Consider the following 22,682-nt stretch of genomic DNA (forward strand, 5'->3'; position numbering starts at 1 on the left):
CATTTTCTAAACGAATGGTTTTATTACTTCGTGCTCTAAGACAGTTTCCCAAGAACTCTCATTTGGCAAAGATAAATAAAAACATTTGGAGGACAGTCTAACACAGTATACTGCCCAGATGTATAAAACAATAGGACTTCTTCTTTCCTGAACATTATGCTTTTTCTGTTTATGTACCTTTTGATTAAATGTGTATATATTTGTCTCACTCTTGAAATGTACATAACATTTGATAACTGATCGTTGCACTGTATATAATTCACGGATACACTGTGGTTTTTTGTAAAAACAGTATGATTTCTATGCTTAATTGTATATGACAAAAATAAGGGGTCCACCTTGATGGGCTCTGTTGTTTTGCAACTACAAAAAAAGAAAAAGAAGTAAAATAGTGATACACACACCCCAACGCTAATTAATAAATCATTTGGGATAAGAATTGTTCCTTGTATCTATGGTGCCAGAGGTAACTTGTCTTTTGTATTCATGATTACTGATTCCAGCCTCTGACCATTCCTTAACAGAATCAATCCCCTTTGTTAGTACTGCAAATAATAATGCAACACCAATAGCTCATGCTTTCAGTAATGCGAGACCTAGTGAATTGCAAATGCTTGTTCAACTAGGTGTCTAAATACTCTGCTTTCTATGACCTTCCAAATCCTTGCTCACTTTAGTGTGATTGCTTATATTCAGGATCAATGGAATTGTCTGTATAACTATACATTTACCTGGCAAACCACATAATCAACATTCTACTGCATAATTTGCAGATGTCAGCAAAAATAATTGTATTCCTTTCTTAAAGGGATACAAACACATTCTTTAAAAAAATGTGCATGTGTTGTACCGCCCACTGGTAGAGATCCCTTGCACCTTTTCGTTACAGCATGTTCAGCACCCCTAGTGTGGACTGCTCTCTTCTAGTGGACGCCCAGTAGCATAGAATAGGTGTTAAGAGATGTCCTCCAATAGCAGTGCTTATACTAGATGGAAAAACGTAAGAATTGTGGGTACAATACTATTGTGAAGCGCATAAATCACAATACACTGCTAGGACCTGTGCATCCCTTCCACTCAAAAACCTTTTAATTGCTGATTGGTGTATTCAGATGTAAAACTCAGTGGCGGCCCGTGCAGGTAAGCGCAGTGCAGCGGCGGGGCCGGGTATGGGATTGGGCGGTGGAAGTGACAAACGATAGAATAGTGAAAAAGAAATACATTTAAAAAAAAACACTTACCTTGCGCTCGCCGCATCACTTAGTCATCGCTGAGTCGGCGAGCACAAGGTAAGTGGTTTTATTTATTTATTTTCACTATTCCGGCATTTGTCACTTCCACCATTCCCAGCTCTTACCTGCATGGGCCACCACTGGTAAAAGTGGTACTAACAAGATGAAACCTTTCCACATAGAGTATTCCTGCATAATATTACTTTTAAATGTGCTGCATAATGTTGGAAATTAGTACTTTCCTGGCAGATAATAAAGTCAACAATTTTGCATTATTTGCTCCAGCACTGCTACATAATTCCAGTGCTTCTGCCTATAGTTAATAATGTAGTGCCCACTGTATGTCTATTATATATTTTGTCTTTTTTAAAGAATCATACATAAGTAGAACTGCATATCAAAGCCTCCATATCTCTATTTCCAACATATGAAAACGGCCACTACGATTATTATTATCATCATTTCTTGCTCAAACAGGTACAAAGTTACTGGAGCACACAGAATTTATGGTGTTCCTAATGGTATGTACAACTCGGTTCATAACCTTTTGCCTGTTTATTCATTTTTTGGGAAACTTAATATGTTCGAATTTTGCCCAGATGGTGTGGACTGGGAGTTGGTATATTGCCCCTATTAGAAACAAAAGTCTTACATATTTTAACCCAAATTCAAAAAAGGTCTGAAGAATATTCCTTCTTTGTCAAGAGCATGCTTTTTAACTCTGCGTGCAAACTTATGTTCACAGGCAGAACACAAAAGGGTCGAGGCAAACTACTGCACCTGTTAGTATAAATGGCTTAATAGTATAGTGATGGTGCTCTAAAAAAAACAGGAAGTACAACCCTCGTTACTTCCGATTGGGCAGAGACCCAAATCACAAATAAGAACAAGCATTAGAAATGCAATCGGACTCGGATTTATTTCAATCAATCAATCAATCACTACATTTATAGAGCGCACTACTCACCCGTAGGGTCTCAAGGCGCTAGGAGGGGGGGGTGCCTTTACTGCTCGAACAGCCAGGTCTTAAGCCTCTTCCTGAAGGAGAGGTGGTCCTGGGTCAGGCGTAGGTCGGTCGGGAGGGAGTTCCAGGTCTTGGCGGCCAGGTAGGAGAAGGACCTTCCTCCTGTTGTCGCTCTTCGGATGCGGGGGACGGCGGCGAGGGCGTGGCTGGTTGATCTGAGGTGGCGCTTGGGAGCGTAGAAGTTGAGTCGGTTGTTGAGGTAGCTCGGGCCTTGGTCGTGTAGGGCTTTGTGTGCGTGGGTGAGGAGGCGGAAGGTGATTCTTTTGTTGACGGGGAGCCAGTGCAGGTCTCTCAGGTGCCCGGAGATGTGGCTGTTTCGTGGGATGTCGAGGATGAGTCTGGCTGAGGCGTTCTGGATCCGCTGGAGTCTCTTCTGGAGCTTGGCAGTGGTTCCGGCGTAGAGGGCGTTGCCGTAGTCCAGTCGGCTGGTGACGAGGGCCTGGGTGACAGTCTTCCTGGTCTCGGTGGGGATCCACCAGAAGATCTTCCGTAGCATGCGCAGGATGTTGAAGCATGACGAGGAGACGGCGTTGACTTGTCTGGTCATGGAGAGGGAGGAGTCCAGGATGAAGCCCAGGTTGCGTGCGTGGTCCGTCGGTTTGGGTGCGGTGCCCAGGGCGGGCGGCCACCAGGAGTCGTCCCAGGCGGAGGGCGAGGAGCCCAGGATGAGGACCTCCGTCTTGTCTGAGTTCAGTTTCAGGCGGCTGGTCGTCATCCACTCGGCTACATCTCTCATCCCTTCGTGCAGGTTGGCTCTGGCGGCGGCGGGGTCGTTGGTCAGGGAGAGGATCAGCTGGGTGTCGTCGGCGTAGGAGATTATGTTGAGGTTGTGTTGGCGTGCGATGGCCGCTAGGGGGCTCATGTAGACGTTGAAGAGGGTGGGACTCAACGAGGATCCTTGAGGGACGCCGCAGATGACTTCGGTGGCCTCTGACTTGTACGGTGGTAGGCGGACTCTCTGTGTTCTTCCGTCGAGGAAGGAGGTGATCCATTCCAGTGCCTTCTCCTGGATTCCGATGTTGCCAAGGCGCTGTACTAGGGTGCGGTGGCAGACAGTGTCGAATGCCGCGGAGAGGTCCAGGAGGATGAGGGCCGCTGTTTCTCCGTTGTCCATCAGGGTACGGATGTCATCGGTGGCGGCGATGAGGGCGGTTTCGGTGCTGTGGTTGGCTCGGAAGCCAGACTGTGAGGGGTCGAGGGATCCATTCGTCTCGAGGAAGGCGGCCAGCTGTTTGTTGACGGTCTTTTCGATGACTTTGGCCGGGAACGGGAGGAGCGAGATGGGACGGTAGTTCTTGAGTTCGGTGGGGTCCGCTGTAGGTTTCTTGAGCAGAGCGCTGAGTTCGGCGTGCTTCCAGCTCTCAGGGAAGGTGGCGGTGTCGAAGGAGGTGTTGATAATGTCCCGCAGGTGGGGTGCGATGACAGCGTCGGCCTTGTTGAAGACGTGGTGAGGGCAGGGGTCGGTTGGAGATCCGGAGTGGATGGAGTTCATCGTGCGGATGGTGTCTTCGGTGCTGATCGGGGTCCAGGCGCGGAGGGTGGTGGTGGGTGGCGTTGTTGCGGTTTTGACGTGTGTTGGTTGGATGTTGAAGCTGTTGTGTATGTCCGCGATCTTGTTGTGGAAGTAGGAGGCGAGGGAGTTGCAGAGGTCTTGCGATGGGGTGATGTCGTTGTTTCCGGCGTTGGGGTTGGAGAGCTCTTTCACGATGTTGAAGAGTTCCTTGCAGTTGTGTGCGTTGTTGTCCAGGCGGTCCTTGTATGCAGTTTTCTTGGTGGCGCGGATCAGTTGGTGGTGTTTCCGGGTGGCGAGCTTGAGGGTGGACATGTTGTTCATTGTTGGTTCCCTTCTCCACCCTTTCTCGAGGGCTCGGCAGTTCTTCTTGGAGTTCTTGAGTTCGTCGGTGAACCATGGGGTTTTTCTGCTGCCGGGTCTGCTGGGCGGGGTCTTCAGAGGGGCGAGTTCGTCCGCGCAGTTGCTGATCCACTTCGTGAGGTTGTCGGCGGCCTGGCTGGGGTTCGTTGAGCCGGCCGGAGGGTGCTGGCTCAGGGAGGCAGTGAGCTGGTCGGCTGTGATCTTGTTCCAGCTTCTACGGGCAACCTGTTGCTGGTGGTGGTGGATCGTCGTTCTTTTGAAGGTGAAGTGGACGCAGCTGTGGTCCGTCCAGTGGAGTCCTGTTGCGTGGCTGAAGGCGATGTCTTTGCTGGATGAGAAGACGGCGTCGAGTGTGTGTCCGGCGAGGTGGGTGGGGGTGGACACCAGCTGCTTGAGTCCGAGGTTGGCGAGGTTGTCAAGCAGGGTGGTGGTGTTCCGGTCGCTGTTGTTCTCCAGGTGGAAGTTGAGGTCCCCCAGGAGGATGTAGTCGGCGGAGGGGAGGGCATGCGGGCTGATGAAGTCGGCGATGTCCTCGCTGAATCGTGTGCGTGGTCCCGGGGGTCGGTAGATCAGGGTGCCTCTGAGGGTGGTCTTCGGGTCGGTGTGGATCTGGAAGTGCAGGTGTTCGGCGGTTGTTAGGGTGTCGTCGGTGTTGGTCGTGATGCGGATGGTGTCCCTGTGGATGATGGCGATGCCTCCTCCCGTCTGGTTGGCGGTGCGGTCCCTCCGGGTGATCTTGTAGCCCTCTGGGATGGCGATGGCGATGTCAGGCGCTGAGGAGGCGTTCATCCAGGTCTCCGTGAGGAAGGCGACGTCAGGGGCTGTGGTGTCGAGGAGGTTCCAGAGTTCGATGGCGTGTCTGTGGACGGAGCGGGTGTTGAGCAGGATGCACTTGAGGTGGTTGCTGCTGGTGTTCGGTCTGGCGGGTGCTGGTGCAGGGCAGGTCCGGACGCAGGAGAACTTGCAGGCGTGGCAGCTGAAGGGTCCGTGGGTGTTCTTCGGGGTGGCTCGGTGGCATCCCGGGATGCCGCTGGTGTTGAGAGCGATGAGTTCGGCGGCGTTGTAGGTTCGTCGGGTCGGCTTTGAGTTTGAGCTAATGGCATTGTAAATGGCAATGTCTTTTCGCCATGTGTTATGGAGTGTGTAGTGGAATTATGTGGGTTGGATTGTAATTTTACCAATGGTGGCATGCTGTGCTTTAGATGAATATGTTTAAAAGTAAAGTGTACCATACTGCGATTGCTACAATAGTTAATTGTGGATGCGTTAACAATTGATGCGTGCACTGATGGCTGGTGGTGTGTGTGCTTGGTGGAAAAGTGCACTGCCGGCTGGAGGTGTGTGTGCCTGGTGGAAGGGTGCACTGACGGCTGGTGGGTGTGTGCTTGGTAAAAGCGTGCACAGATGGCTGATGGTTGTTGGTGTTTGTGCATGGTGAAAGCATTCATTGACGGCTGGGGGTGTGTTGTTGTGTGTGTTGTTTTCTGTGTACTGGTGAGTGTGTGGTGGTGAGTCTGTGGGGGTGAGCCTGGGGAGTAAGTGTGGTGGTGAGTGTGTTGTGTTGAGTGGTGACGAGTCTGTGGTGTTGAGAGACTGAGGTGTGTGGTTTGTGTGTGCGTTATGTGTGTGTGGTGTGTGTGTGGTGTATGTGTGTATGGTGTGTGTGTGTGGTATGTGTGTGTGGTGTATGTGTGTGTGGTGTTTTCTGCACACTCACACACTGCCCCTACACATTCACACACTGCTCACCCGCACACTCCCAATGTCACCCTGCATAGTCACACACTGTTTATCCTGCACACGCATTCTGCACACTCACACAATGTGCACCCTGCACCCTTACACACTGTCTCTGCAGTCACTCTGCACTCACTGTCACTCTACACTCACTGTCACTCTGCACTCACTGTCACTCTGCACTCACTGTCACTCTGCACTCACTGTCACTCTGCACTCACTGTCACTCTGCACTCACTTTGCACTCACTGTCACTCTGCACTCACTCTGCACTCACTGTCACTCTGCACTCACTCTGCACTCACTGTCACTCTGCACTCACTCTGCACTCACTGTCACTTTGCACTCACTCTGCACTCACTCTGCACTCACTGTCACTCTGCACTCACTGTCACTCACTGTCACTCTGCACTCACTGTCACTCTGCACTCACTGTCACTCTGCACTCACTGTCACTCTGCACTCACTGTCACTCTGCACTCACTGTCACTCTGCACTCACTGTCACTTTGCACTCACTGTCACTCTGCACTCACTGTCACTCTGCACTCACTCTGCACTCACTGTCACTCTGCACTCACTGTCACTCTGCACTCACTGTCACTCTGCACTCACTGTCACTCTGCACTCACTCTGCACTCACTCTGCACTCACTGTCACTCTGCACTCACTCTGCACTCACTGTCACTCTGCACTCACTCTGCACTCACTGTCACTTGCTGTCACTCTGCACTCACTCTGCACTCACTGTCACTCTGCACTCACTGTCACTCTGCACTCACTGTCACTCTGCACTCACTCTGCACTCACTGTCACTCTGCACTCACTGTCACTCTGCACTCACTGTCACTTTGCACTCACTGTCACTCTGCTCTCACTGTCACTCTGCACTCACTCTGCACTCACTGTCACTCTGCACTCACTGTCACTTTGCACTCACTGTCACTCTGCACTCACTGTCACTCTGCACTCACTGTCACTCTGCACTCACTCTGCACTCACTGTCACTCTGCACTCACTGTCACTGCACTCACTGTCACTCTGCACTCACTGTCACTCTGCACTCACTGTCACTCTGCACTCACTATCTCTGCACTCACTGTCACTCTGCACTCATTCTGCACTCACTGTCACTCTGCACTCACTCTGCACTCACTGTCACTCTGCACTCACTCTGCACTCACTGTCACTCTGCACTCACTCTGCACTCACTGTCACTTGCTGTCACTCTGCACTCACTGTCACTCACTGTCACTCTGCACTCACTGTCACTCTGCACTCACTGTCACTTTGCACTCACTGTCACTTTGCACTCACTGTCACTCTGCACTCACTGTCACTCTGCACTCACTGTCACTCTGCACTCACTCTGCACTCACTGTCACTGCACTCACTGTCACTCTGCACTCACTGTCACTCTGCACTCACTGTCACTCTACACTCACTGTGGCGCCGCGGCCAGGGCGACTGACGCTGGAATCTGGGGACCACGGTTCGATCCCCGGCTCCGGCGGCAGGTTAGCCCAGCACCATGTGACTCTGGGCAATAGCTCGCTTAATCTTCCCGACGGCCCCCAGCGCCTAGAGACCCTTACGGGTGATTGTGCGCTTTACAAATGTGGACTTTACTTTACTTTCATTCTGCACTCACTGTCACTCTGCACTCACTGTCACTCTGCACTCACTCTGCACTCACTGTCACTCTGCACTCACTGTCACTCTGCACTCACTGTCACTCTGCACTCACTGTCACTCTGCACTCACTGTCAGAAACTTTCTAGAAAAGGAACATTCGCACACAGGGCTATGAGCCATCGAGCCATATAGTGCCTACACTCCCAGGTATCCAGGTGTGGTGCAGTAAATTCAGTGAGAGTGGGGAGAGTGCGAGCTATCATCCGTCCTCGCCTTGGTGGGGCGCTGTAGAGGTTGCGGGGGCGAGCCTAGCAGTGAGTGGAGTCACATAGCGCCTAGATGCTCATATACGGAACAGTCAGGGGAACCCGTGAGATCCGAGGTGATATAGAAGGGGGGGACAAGGAGAGGCGAGGTTATGAGTGGTTCCAGTCCAACTGTGCGGGCCGCGAGACTCAGGGGATGGGTGCTTATCTGTTCGTATAGCGCCTAGTGTATTGCACTACAGCCAGAGTGGCAGTGATTTCGGTAGGGGGGGCGGGGAATTACGAGTGTTAGTCAATTAACAGAGGGGGAAGAACCTTATGCAGTGAGTGCTGACACCGAGCGTGGGGGCTTGCAGTTTAATCGCACAACTCTCTGGACCATAGGCGCTACATTTTCGAAAGGGCAGGACATTAGAAGTAGTTACTTGTGGCTTTAGGCGCTGTTTGGTTTCCAAGAAGGAAAGTTTCCCCATACACAGATCAAGAGGAACAAGTGAAGTTTCTGGTGGGGGTACTCCGCCAGGATGGGGGTTATCTAGGCGCTTGTGCAGTACACTGAGATGAAAAGAAACGGGGGGCGACAGGAAGCTACGCCATACGAAAACAGGTCAACAGGAAAACAGAACAAAGCAAAGGAAACGCGATGACAGCCCTGTCAGCTATGCCCTGGAACATTCCACATCTGGTTTTACACCTTACTCATTCTATTCTGGAACATCACCTAAACTGTTGTTCCATTAAGATTACCTACCGCATTGGTACAGTATTACTGTGTTTGCATTTTCCATACGTCGGATTTTATCTGAAAATGAAATGCTATTTTAAAAAAAATAATAACTTTGGCTTGATTGTGGGGGTGTGTGTGCGCGCGCGGTGGAGGTGGGTAATAGTGGCGCGTTACACTGAATATTGAACATGCAGCTCTTAGCGCTAGTTGACGCTTGCTAAAATTCATATCTTAACTACTCTGTGTTATTAGCCCTATTTCGGCTGCCTGTCTTTCAGGGTTCTAATTTCGCTCTTCCTTCAAAACAAGCTTTCCGCTCAACATACACGTTCCGATACGGGGCTAATTATAAAGTACGATATGTTAATAACGCATCCAAACAATTACCCCCTATGTCTCATGTTAGGATGTTTCCATTTGTGATCTCAGGGTGCCCAGTGCTGTAGGACTGCGTGCGTTAAGAGGTGCAATCCTCTTCCATGCGAAGGCTCTTTTGGGGAATTTCATCTACATGCTGCCCGGAAGCGTAATCATTTAAGATGTTTTTCGCACCCTGGATGAGCCTTGCAGTATATTAAGCGGAGAGGGGAGATGTCACAACGACTAAATCATCAAAGTTTCTAGCGCTTACAAGTCTTGAATATCTAAGCCCTTTGTGGTAAACAGAATGAGGTCAGAATCCATCACATGTTCAGTGTTCGATGCCAGTGCACGCATTGCAAGACTGCCAGTCCCCGAACCCCCTTAACTCAATCCTTGTATCACTTCAGAAACACGACTAGAGCACATCACAATTAAGAGCTCAAAATAATTAGATGCATGTTGACCCTTACCTGCGCCCTTGCACCGCGACCCGACACCAGTGACCTCTTTCTTAGCCCCTTAAACCTACACAATCGGCTCTAGAGAAATAAGGCTGCCCGCGCTGAGAGAGGGAAGCGCTTTGAATACCCCGCCAAAACACGTTTATTTAGTGCGGGTAGGAGGTGTGACGCTATAAGTGACACATCGGAGGGAAGGGATTGGGTGTTGGGCGCACACACCCTCTATTGTACCAATGGAAAAAGATGCCACCCACTCACTTATTTTCTATTCATGTGACTTCCCCCGCCCCCCCTTTCCAACTGTCACTTCGGTTACCTGGAGGAGTTTCCCCTCACGCACAAACTGCATGCGACTGTAAGCACTGTCGGGCCACAGTGCTACACTCGGTATCACGTTTCGACCCTTTGGGGTGCGCAATGTATGCGTGTAATACGCAGTGCCATTTACAGTGTAGTGTGATAGAGAATACGCAGTGCGACAGCGTGATGGAGAACACTTACAGTACGCGCTAGCCTGAGCACTCACATTACACGCTGCAGACGAACGCGCGCACGATACATGCAATGCAGAATGGTGAACGCGCTCCCACCATCTGCATTGCATTAGAAGGGCACCCTGACGGCTCCTAATTAAAATTAATGGACTGCCGTGCGCGAAACCGCACAGAAAATGCCAAAAATGGCGGACGAAAATTCTATATGCCCTATCGCATCAAGACAACTAAAAAGACAGCACCGCGAGGACCAATCACCATGCAGATGATAAAATAAAGCACTGCTAAAGCACGAGCAGAGAGGAATTTTTCCAGCATGAGCCACAAACCCCCTTAACAATACGGCTCGCAGCTCCTCCCCACTTCTGACGAAGTGGTGACGTCGCCGAGCCCGTAAAAAATTAGAATTAGCACCCATCAAGAAATAACATAGCTTTCCTTTCGCATTAAGTAAGTCCAAGAAAGTGATACAGAAAGCAGGTCCAGAATTCACTGATAGTCGAGATATATTCTTTATTGGATAATCCAAACACTTAAAATCCAGATAGCACAAAAGTGATTCTCTTTTAGCCAACGCGTTTCGTCTCAGTCGAGACTTCTTCAGGGCTCAAAAAACAAAGTTTGATCGTTTCAAAAATCTCACTCTTAGTAGGATAAAGGTCTAAGACATGCATCAGTTACATTTCTGTAATGCTCTGTAGTGTTCACGATAAGCTATGATAACGGATACGGGCGTGGTGGCCAGCAGCAAACACAACGTCTATGCTCGTGGTAGAATGCCAAAAATCCCAAACATTTTGCATCTCTTCTCAAGGTCTGATTTATTTTTATGTTAAAGTGCCTCACAGAGGGGCAGTAAATTATATATGTGCGATCAGTGCTGAGAAGTAGAGGGCTTGCGCGGATTCTGTTTCAGGCACCTATTTCTGGAATCCAGCCAACCTACGGGAATAGGAGGAATTTGTCCTTGTATCAGTTTCCTACACCGGGACAGAATTCTGCAGTGCCTGCATGTTACCTGCATTTCGTTCGAAGCAGCAACCAGCGGGATCGAGGCGTCTTTCTTATTTTTATTGCCAGCTGCACACAAAGGCCTGATTTAAAGGGGTATCAGCCCTTCTTTTGATCATGTATCATCCTGTCTGGGAGCTTCCTGGAGCCTAATACCTAGATGCCAATGCAATGGGAGGAAACAAAAGCCCACAGCTTATAAATGCACAAGTACTTTAGACAAACTATGACTAGGAGGCAGGTTTTTGACTTTGCTAAACCCACCTATGAAAGAAATGTGCAATGCAGTGTAATAATGCAAGATTTATCTGTGTATATCAGTCATTACTCTTATGATTATTTAAATGGCACCTACTAATTTCTTTTTCATTTAGTTTACAGCTCTACTTCTCCCAGTGTAGGGTGTCAGAGCACTTTATATCATGCACAGAGACGCAATGAATCATACAAGTGAGTAAATCAATGTAGGGGAAATGTTACTGAAGACAACGAGGGTTCTAAGGTGTAGGAATCACAAATCAGCCATACTTGTAGACATTACAGTTTAAGAGTAAATCATCTGGGAAACACAAAGTCAGGATATAAAACATAAAACAGTCATTGGGATTGTCTGTACTAACAAAACGTTAATAATTCCCAGAGGTGCCCTTCTTTGCAATCTTAGAATAACAACAGATTGAGAAGAAAAACAATAAGGAACTAAACCCATGACTTACAGTTTGCGTGGAGCGCCATGATGCCGGTAAACACAAACTGTGCTAATCAGAAGTATGGCAACTTATGAACTGGAAGTAACAAAATGATCTCAGTGTCAAAAGCAGTAGCCCACTTACTTATCTATATAGAATACAAATATGTGATCTGTTTGTCCTTTTCAGCAGCATCTTTAACCCTCTGTGATACTCGGAGTCCAAATTGTAACTAGATAAAATGCAGATCTCTTTCAGAATTGCATTAACCACCAGAGTTTTCTTACTGTTACTGTAAGTACCTAAAAATTGCTGAGTACACAGAGATCTGTGCAGCAGGTGTCTTAACCCTGTAAGATATTTTAAAATGCAGCCTCTTTATGGCTAAGTAAGCTACAACAGACCTGCTTCCACATTTGTCCTTGTTGGCAATTTCTTTGAAGCTGATTTTTTTTTTTAAGATATCCATACGTTGATTGTCAGAGACTCTGCTTTTCAAGCTCCGCCCAGTGTGTCCACCCCCAATTTCCTCTGCCACACCTTGACCATCAATTTATGGGTTCCTGGAGTATTTTTTCCAGTTCCAGCCCTGAGTGTGATGTACTTTGCTCATTCTCTTTTTTTAAGCCTGTCCTACAGACGCTTTAGCTGGTGCGCCAGTTTCAGCCATCATTGGCATGTTGCTTTTGTGAACTAGAGCATTAAGCCTGGGGCAATGGGTCAGCCCACTTCAGTCATGTACACTTTAGCAATGTGAGTGACAGCATTTTGCCTAATCATGCACATCCACATAAAAAGCACACTTGAGTGCCTGGTCCAGAGGTTTAATTAGTCAATGTTTATTCTTTTCGTTTTTTAAACTTTTTTGTCATCCCTGCCAGTTTAAAGTATGCCATCTGGTTATAGTTATTCCAACCCCACCTCAAACGTTCTTTTCACTGGGAATGATGGCATTTTGCTTGACCACATGTATCCTTCTGACTAAAAATAAGTCAACTTCGGTGCCAAGGCAGTGGGCATATTGCGGCTTTCCATGTAAAAAAAAAATAATTGTCATAAATATTTTCCCAGTCATATGAATATTTACCTTAGAAACCGGCGTTTAAACTTGTAATGCCTATTGTATTCTGTTGTATTGCAGCAGGTATACGGCGCTTATCATCCCTATGTGGGGCACTGGGGCGCTTATATTGCCTAAGTTTGCTTCTAGGAGAGAACAGATGCAGCATAATATTTTCCAGAGGCTCCAAATAAAAACATTGGCGCAATATTAGGGTTAAAAAAACACTAAAACACAGGGGTGCCTTTAAAAATATCACTGCACGTCGTGGCACGCGAATGGATGGGCTGAATAGCGCGCGAGAAGGAAAGTACTGGAGGGGTGGGTGGGGGGGAGGTCAGGAAGGGGCTTTTGCAGCTCAAGAAAGGCGGCCCCTGACAGACGTGAGCTGGGAGTGCTCGGAGAAGGAAAGAATATGAACAACAAAGAGGGCGGGAGACAGAAAGATGCGCACTCGATTACGACGTTGTACCCTAGACGTGCGGTGTGTACAGAAATCATGCGTGAAGGCAGTGGAGGGAGATGGAAACCGAGGAGGAGGAGAGCAGACCGGTCTGAGGCAGACGGAGCCGCGAGGTCCGCGCGGTCTGTGCAGTCCGGGGCCCGGGTACTCACCGAGGGTGGAAGCTGGCGTGGCGTGTCCTCTCCCGGCTCCCGCGGCTCTCCTCTGCTCCACTGCAGCAAAATCACATGGTTCACAAACTGAAGGCGACAGCAAAGTGGAGACTGCAGACACAGCAGGGAGAGAGGGGGAGAGCGCACCCCCACCCTCCAGCCGCCTGACACATCCCGGATTGGGTGAATGACCTCTGGCATTGACCTGGCTCCTTGTCCCCGCAGTCTGCCCTCCAGCTCTGACCTCCCTCTGACCGGCCCATCTCACCTCTCTGACCTCCTTCTCCAAATTCCCACTTCAACCCCTTCTTTGTCCTCTTCCTTTTCCTGAAGCCCTAGAGGTGGGCGAGCCACTGAAAGCTCGAGCCAGATCTTGGCTCTGACTGAGATCGAGGTCCAATTGGAACCTCGAGCCCAAAAGGAGCCGGGCTTTCATGGGAGGCCATGCGGCCTAGTGGCTATACATGCCATGCATGTAACATGGAGAACCAGGTTAAAATCCAAGCCTGTGCTCTGCATCTTGTAAAAAACACAGGCAACGAAGTCTGCGCCTTTTGTGAAGCTCTTATGCCCGTATGCAAGGTTTACACTACTTAAACTAAGCATTAACGTTTGATGTTAGTAAAAGATACCCTCCTAGTGGCTGAATTACTCTCATCCCCCTACGTGAAACTGGAAAATCTAGGATCAAACTTGGCTTCCCTTCTTGACCAAATTTTGTGATTTTAGGCTAACTCTTCATCCGAGCACCTTCAAATACTTGAGTTCAGGATATGTGCGGTACAAAAAACTCACCTGTGTTAGATTTAATAATCTATAACTTTCCTGTGTTTAAAAACAATCAAGGCCGTATATACTTCTCAATGCAGAGGTTTTGGTGCAGTGGGCACTAAAATACTCAAGTTATTCCCCAAAAGATTGTACTAGGCAATAATTCCAATAAATTCCAAACAATTTGTGTCTGAGTTTTGTCAGATGAGATCATTATCGGCCTATTCATAATCAGCCCTAAATGAGTGTCCGAACAAGGGCTTATGCCTTACTTATATACTAGTGTTTCTGGACGAAGTACTACTGTTTCTTGCATGATAATGAATACAATAAATAAAACATATCAGTAGGAAGCAGCCAGGGGTATTCTTTCATTCGCAGTGCCAGTGGCATGGAGTAGACACACATATCCCAAAGTGTCGCTTGAAGAGAGCAGGTAACATCAATTCAAATCTTGAATGTGGTCACAGTCTGAAGTCTGCCAGAAGATGCCCAGAAAGTTTGGAAGTGAAATCTCCTATTGGCAGCACTGGGTGTGTCTCAAACTTGAAATGTGAGGAATTCAATGGGAAACATCAATGGGGCGATGTCAGAAAACTAGAGGATAATGGAGTAGGGAAAAAGATGAGTGAATGAGTAAGCCTTTAACATGGATTTAAAAACGCTCTCTACACTAGACGTCACTCTGGCTGAAGTGGACATGACGAAGGCATGAAGCACTATTGAGGAGTTAAGTCTTCAGTGCTTTTCTAAATTTGGCTCGGTAATACATTTTCCGAAATACTTATTCTGTGCTCCGCAGACCCCTGGTGGTGTGCGACGCTTAATCTGGGGGTCCACTGCTGTCTATAAATATTAGCAAATTTATAAAGTATATAAGCATAAAAAAGCAAAATGCTAAATTGAACATTTAAAAATCCTCTATAGATGCGAAGGATTTAAAACTGGAGAAAAAAAATTAAGTTGGTTTGCTTAGCTTGATTATTGGGAGCAAAGCCTGTACAGGAAACAGTAGTCTGGACAATTGATGACCTCAACTGAATAACCAGTATGCACTGACAAAGAGTGCCTACATTATGAGCAAAAAATAGCCACATGTTTGACTCTATCATATCACTTTTTATGTTTTAGAAATAAAACCACATTTTAAAAAGCTCTAACCATAAACATTTTCATGTTTGCATATTTTGTTTGTTAATCTAAAAAAATCATTTTGTGTGGTGTATAGATGTTTCTGTAGTTTAAAAAAAAAAAAATTGAGGTCCACGTCCTAGAAATCACTTTTGCCAGGTTCCACGGGTTACAATAGTGATTCAGTGGGGGTCCACAGGAGTCAAATGGTTAAGAACCACTGGTCTAATATCTTGATTTAAATCAGTAGGGCTACAAACTCCCCATACCTAGGACAGTAGTTTAAAATATAGGCTGCAAATTGATCAGGCCTGTCGTCGATATGGCAGCCAAGGCCAATAGACGGGCAAAGGGCTTTGACAGCTTCCACTTGGGGCTTGCTTCTTGCCTGCTTTGCAAACTATTAAACCGTTTTAGAGACGAGAGCTCGAAGGGCTCCTAGCAGAATGCACGCCTTCGGTTCTTGGCAGCTCAGAGGGGTGATGGATACTTTGTCCTTATGGCCAGGGGTCTAGGCACCTTACACTTCTTTACCAGGGAGCTAGATTCATTTCCCATACATCTCATGCTGTTGAAAAATGTTGGGTGATCAATTAATTTTAGAATATGTATTTAGCTATCTGAAACTTATTGCTAAAAGGTTTGATTGTGGAAGTTAAGGGAATGGATCCTTCTTTATGAACTGTTTAGTTCTATGGGCGCGGCTGTCTTTCTGGAATTCTCTTGTGGGCTAACCTTTGCAGCAATTGGCTGGGAACTTGGTACTGGCCGGGGTTGGTCAGGATGACTGTTCTTGTATGTTTATGTTGGGAATCCTGGTGGTTCTTATGGCAATTCACATTCAATGTTCACATTAAGCAATCTACTGTCTCAAGTGAATGTGCTTTGTACATCTGTATCAAAATTAAATATGTTCGATCAATTCTTTGCACTTGAAGTTTGTAAATAAATATCGAAGTGACCTTCACACCCAAACCGGTGTGTCCTCCTTAATGGTCATTATCGCTCACTGTCCCAATGGTGGTCTCACAAGACAGTCACCCTGTGGGTGGTGCAAGGATTTAAGAGCCTTGCATCAGCATCACCATAGTGTAGGAGAACAAACGAAAATATTCAATTTCCCACAGGGAGAGAGAAAACCTGTTTTGCTTGAAGAAGGAACACACGTATGATTTGATTTCTTCAGAGGGAGAGATCACCTGCCAAGAACTATAACTGGGTAGTGACAGCCAGTCAAGAAGTTCCTTGAACTTCAGCCCATCATGCTTATGTCACACAAAGCAAGCCTTACTACTGCATTCACTGCTGGAACAGAGTGAGGTCCAGCAAGAATACAGCTATTCTTGAACCAGATCCATAATCTGGGATGGCCAGAAAGAATCATCCTGGTTGTATTCCAGTACAGAATGCTGACTCAGCGATGGGATACAAAAGCGGCGAAGGCACATCTTCTATATGCTTCCCTAATAGGACCAGCGACCTGCAAAGGGATGCAAATAAATCCCTTATTGGGCCATCATATTCTTTTGTCTTGTTGTGTCCTGGCTCGAAGCAGTTGGAGATCATAACAAGCACAGCTGTAGCCTAACGCTTTGCCAATTAGTGAAACTAAGACACCCAACACGTTTCACAAGTTGGCAAGAGATAAACTGAAATCTGAGAGGTTTCTAGGGCCGCCTTGACAGTCAAGCTGCAAAGGGACTTGATGTGATAACCAAAAAAGAGGTTTAAGAAGCACAACTGAGAGAAGGGAGTTGGCTCCACCCAGCTGTTGATTACCTTGAGTACAGCATTTGAATGGGCTGAAGTTGTATAGATTCACTACAAAGTATTTGTGCTGCCCTCTTTGCCTTGTGGGGCTTCTTATGCTTAATATAGCATCACTGAGTTGAATGTGGTGGAAAGCATATTTTAACGCAAACAGGTATTTAACGGTGGATTGTTTGTATTTTGTATTTAAGCCTATAAAGAGGTATTTTGTTACTTACAATCTCATAGATTACCATAGCAGGCAAGGGGTTTGATGTTTATCACCTGCTCTGAAGAACTCTGCATGTGGAACAGTTACTCTGTCATGATTGTTGTTAGGTCCTCTGAGGATGGATTGCATTTTGTTGCGCTACTTTCAGTGTTGTATATATTTGTATTCTCATGACTGTATATCTGATAGCTGCTTTGAGGGAAACCGTATGCTAAATGCACTAGGCCAGACTTGGTTATGGTGGCATGCCAGTCATCAAGGCTGCAGGGCTGACTGGTTTACTGGGAATATGTTGATGCCATATGTTTGATGTATTTGAAAAGTTACTACAAAGGTAGTAGGCCAGACATATTTATTTTCGAGAGCATTTGTTAAAGCCAATAAACTTTTAAGGGTAGATTGTTTTAGACCTTTGACAAGGTTTTTGTGTTCAGCACCCTCCTCTGAAGAACCCTAGTGGTTGATGAATTGCAATATAGTAATTCTTGTTATGCTCTTTAGAGATAAGTTGTGGATTGCTTTGTAAGTATAATTTTTAATATATCTAAAATTTTATAACTATGTCTAAAGGTTGCCAGTGTATACATAATACAGTAGTCCCAAGTTAGTTATGGCTACAAGCTAACAATAAAGGCCATAGGCTTGATTTGTTCATTGGGGGATATGTTATGTCAGATGCCAAAGATCTTATCTATTTATTATGAAATGCTATGGCAAAGACAATAGGCCTGACATATTTACTGTGTAAACATTTTTTCAAAGCTTAAAGGTCTTTAAGATGGATTCCTGTTATACTATTAAATTCTATGGACACACATTTTGTTAATGGTGGCCCTCGGCATTGGGAACCCCTCCCACCCTCACGGACCACACCCAAAACCTCAACATCATACTGGACTCTTCGCTCACAATGAACTGCCAGATCAACACTGTCTACTCATTATGCTTCCACACGCTTTGCCTGCTTCGAAAGATATTCAGATGGATCTCTACCGAATCCAGAAAAACAGTCACCCACGTACTCATCAGAAGCAGACTCGATTTCGGCAACGCACTCTACGCTGGCGTCACCCAGAACTCCTCAGGAAACTACAGAACGTTCAAAATGCTGCCAGACAGGTCCTCAACATCCCCTGCCGCGGCCACATCACCGAACACCTCTGAGAACTCTACTGGCTCCCAGTCAACAAAAGAATCACTTTCAAGCTCCTCAAGCACGCCTACAAAGCCCTCCATGACACAAGACCAGCATATCTGAACCACCTCCTCGCATTCCACATACCCACCAGACACCTCCTCTTCACCCAGTTGGCCCGTGCCACTGTCTCTCGGATGCACATGACTAAAAACGGAGGAAGTTCCTTTTCCTACCTCGCTGCCAAGATATGGAACACCCTGCCTCTCCACCTCAGACAGTCCCCATCGCTGATCCAATTCAGGAAGGATCTCAAAACCTGGTTCTTCGACTGAACCTCATAATTTAAATGGATCAGCATCCCACCTCCCACACCCTCTAGCACCATGAGACTCTCACAGGTGAGTAGCCATGTATTGCAAACCCTGATTGATTGATTGATTGATTAAATGATTGAATGTAATCTCGGAGATCGCTGCCTGCCCAGCATTCATGGGGTGCCAACAGTGCACCTGCTGGCGTGAAGTGATTTCAATTTAGTCTGAGCTCTAATTCACCATACAATCAAAAGGGTACAGAAGGTTAATGGCTGGGGTTTCAAGTTAATGCAGTAGGCGCCTCCTGCTTCAAAATTCTGTATGCTACGAAAAATCTTCAAGTTGCTGCCACAGAACACCAGACGTACCGTCATGCAAGCACCCCTCACTAGCAGGCTCGACTACGGCTCGACTGTGGCAACACACTCTATGCCAGAATCTCCTAGCAGCTCCTAGACAGACTCCAGATCATCCAGAATGCTGCAGCAAGACTCCTACTTGACTTCCCACACCTCAGATAGCTTCACTGGCTCTCCATTCACAAACACAGCCAATTCAAAGTCCTCACCCACACATACAAAGCCTTCCACAACACTAGTCTACCATGCCTCAACAACTGCATACACTTTCACGACCTTTCCAGATGCCTACGCTTATCCTCACTCTTACTTGCATACATCCCCCTCATTCACAAGAGTAGAACAGGAGGTCGTTAGTTCTCATACATCACATCAAAAACATGGAACGGCATCCCACAACACACCAGAGCCTACTCCTCACTTCTTAAGTTCCACAAGACGCTTAATACCTGGCTCTTCGAATTACTCTGAGAGGACACTCACCTCAAGCACCTGGATACCCTCACGGGTGATTAGTGCAGCATACAAATAGACATAACCTAACATAACACATATTACCATAGTATGCAAGGGTTTTATTATTGATTATTCTATACGACAAACCACAAATGTAGAAGAGCTGCACTGTGGAAACCTTGTTAATCCCGCTTTGAAGGCTTTTATATTATTTCCCCAAATGTAAGTTTGTATATACTTGTCATTTTATTACTGCATGACTGATGGTTGTCTTGTGATTAAGCTATGCTACATATATTTGGGCTGAACTGGTTATGATGACAAGCCAATGATAAAGGATAAATGACATTGATTCCTTGGGAAGAATTATGTCAGGTGTCATAAATCCAATCCAATCCAAAGTTTCTTTATTTCGGCCATTTAGGCCATGAAAGATGCAATAAAACATTTAAAACAGATAAAAACGTACAATATATGGGAAAGACCACAGTATGGGGGAACAAAGGACTAATTGAATCAATTCATAGTGGACTCTAAAAATTAAAACCCAATTCGGTACAATTCAGTGCAGTTCATTCCACAATAGGGAGTTAAGGATTACCCTTTCAGTATTGTTCCCCTTATCTGCCACATGGCCATTAAGAACTTGGCTACAGCAAAGACAATAAAGTGCAGAGTGCTTGTTTTCAAGATTCTATACGATTCTAAATCAAATCTTTGTTGTTAGGCAAACATACGCCAAATGCGGGTTGGCCTAATTTGTTTATTGGCAAACAACATATTGTCAGACCAAATGTTCTCCAAATTGTCCCCAAACATGGTAAATGAGGTGAATTGCCACTTGTGTCCTGGTGGTCCATGCTGCTATTTTTCTGCAAACTGTCCCCTTCCATACTTGAATCTCAGAGTAGTGAGGGTGAGTGGTTACAGGCTTCTCAGGGAGGTTTGTGGGGTGCCCAACATCAGAACATCAGAACTCATCACTCAACCAACAGACACAATAACATCAATGCTTAGTCCAGTGTTTATCTTCTAGCAAAATTAAGTATTTTTAATCATACAGCAGTGCCAAATACTACTCAACTGAACTTATGGTAAAAGTAAGTGATGCCTTCCCCTTGTGATATAACCCAGGCCTTTGCACTGCACTGACCAAGAGTGATTCCTTAAATGCTGCCCCCCCCCCAGTTGTGATGGCAAAAGCATGCATCAGACACAGATGCGGTCTGTAGTGACCCCCGCAAATCCATTACAGTGAAGAGGTGTGGGGCCGCAGCCAGAGCGACTGACTCCGGAATCTGGGGATCACGGTTTGATCACCGGCAGCAGATTAGCCCAGCACCATGTGACTCTGGGCAATAGCTTGCTTAATCTTCCCGACGGCCCACAGCGCCTAGAGACCCTTACGGGTGATTGTTCGCGTTTTACAAATGTGGATTATTATTATTACACACACTGCTCACTTTGATTCAAGTATCTTACCCATGGTGGTCTAGTGTATATGCAGCAGTTCGCAATGCTCCCTTTGGAGTGTGACCGGCAGTCTCTTCGTTGTTCTCGCGGTGGGTCTAAACTGAGCAAGGACCGCCTCCGGGGTGGCTGCACAGGCCAGGCACAACTGTGTCTCTATGCCCCCACAGCCCCATGCTCTGTCCTTGCAGTGCAGCAGCTGCAGCCCGCAGAACATAGAGACAACCCACTCAGCTGCATTGTGCTTGGGCTCGCTTTAGTAGTCTGTTTCCTCTTGACATCCCACAGCCTAGGTACATGCCAGGCTTCTCCTCATGGACAGCCTCACCTCCTGCAGGGCCATGCAGACTCCTTCCATCTCTCAGAAGGCAGGCATGCAGGCTCCTAGGTATATAGGTAGACCCTCAGCTCCTTCAGCAGAAAGTAAAGCTTTCTGGAGCTGTTCTCTCACCTCTGCGAGGCTGGCTGTCAAGAAGACACCAGACCAAGTTACACTAACGTTCTTCAAGTACTCTGCAAATCACTCCCTTCCTTGGTCAAGAACAACTTGAGACTTCAACCAATCAGGTTGGTTTAAATCCTGCCTTCATAACCATTTGTCATCCTCAGGCTGATATCGGACAAAGCCTCTGTGCAAAGTGATGGCTCTTACAGCAGGCAGCAAGTTGGCTGGCTCCGGGCAGGGGTAACTGAAGCATGGGCATTATGAAGTGTGAGATCTCTTGACCTGGCTCAGCCTTAATGAAGCAGTAATGTAGGATACAGAAAAGGGCAGGCCCTGCTTAGACACTTCTTCAGCCTGAACAATAGAAACTACAGTCCCAGCCTCACCCAGAACTATCTGCAGATGACAGTGCTCAGGAAGAACTAATTAGTAGCCCTTTGCTATCAAAGTACTCACTGAATTTCTAAAGGTAGCCCTGTCTCCATCCTCCCTCCTTTAATGATTGGGTCTCCACCCTCCAGCAATGGGAATAGAGGCAATACACTTGCACTGTGTGGGGATAGCTGTCCTCATCCTCTATCTTGTGACAAAATGGTTCCCACTGTCCCATGTACTGAGATTCACGCAACACGTGGAGCTCTATTACCCTGCATGTGCTATACTCGCTTGTAATCGACATGCACTCAATATGCACACTGGATAACAGAGACAGGTTCTGGGTGTCATATATCAGCAAAAATGTGCACAGAGAGCTGATAGGCTTGTGTCATCTTCACACATAGAAAAAAGTTGGATTACACCATAGAGTCAAAGAACACGGAACTCTTCCACCACTGTTTTATGCAGTGCCCTCAGGACATAGACAGTAGTCCAATGCCTACGTTGAGGGCATTCTGTGTGTGTTCTTCCAGGACACAGACAGGTTTAATGACCAGAGGCACTCCCAGGCCTTTACTCACATGCTATATTAGTATGAGGATAGGGCAAATTAAAAGCAAGAACACCAGTTTCACTTGCAGTTGGTAACCCAGGGAAAGGAGGCATAACCCGTCATCACGCATTCCCTAGCCATCTCTTTGTAAACCCTTGTAGGCAGATATTTTGTTACATGCAATCTCACAGACTACTGTGTTTTAGGGTTTGTTACATCCTCTGTGTCAGAGGACGTAACCACTGTGTTTTAGTTTTGGTTACGTCCTCTCACAATCCGAGAGACCTTTGGGTCTAGCTACCCTATATAAAACCCTAAATAAATAAATAAATAAAGGGGGCAGCATATTTATCCATGTTCAGCACTCCTAGGAGGGGCAGTACATTGTTTTGCCAACTATAATTTTGTATACGTTTGCAGCAGCTGCAGTCCGTGCAGGTAACAGTGGTGGGGCTTTGGGGCGGGGTAAGGGGGGATTTCGAGGGACGATGCCAAGGGAA

At 46.8% G+C, this 22,682-nt stretch overlaps 1 protein-coding gene across 3 annotated transcripts in view; it reads right to left on the reverse strand.

Moving 5' to 3' along the window:
* PLTP (phospholipid transfer protein) overlaps positions 1 to 22,682 on the reverse strand; it is a 226,440-nt gene that overhangs the window by 154,760 nt on the left and 48,998 nt on the right. The window contains exon 1 of one of the 3 annotated variants that reach the window (XM_078651905.1): positions 13,187 to 13,251. The exons of the other annotated variants lie outside the window; for them this stretch is intronic. The gene's annotated coding sequence lies outside the window, so the exon portion shown is untranslated. Of the gene's footprint in view, positions 1 to 13,186; positions 13,252 to 22,682 lie in introns of those variants that run through there. 3 annotated transcript variants of the gene reach the window in all.

The sequence above is a fragment of the Lissotriton helveticus genome, chromosome 7, assembly GCF_964261635.1.
Source record: "Lissotriton helveticus chromosome 7, aLisHel1.1, whole genome shotgun sequence".
Lineage (NCBI taxonomy): Eukaryota > Metazoa > Chordata > Amphibia > Caudata > Salamandridae > Lissotriton > Lissotriton helveticus.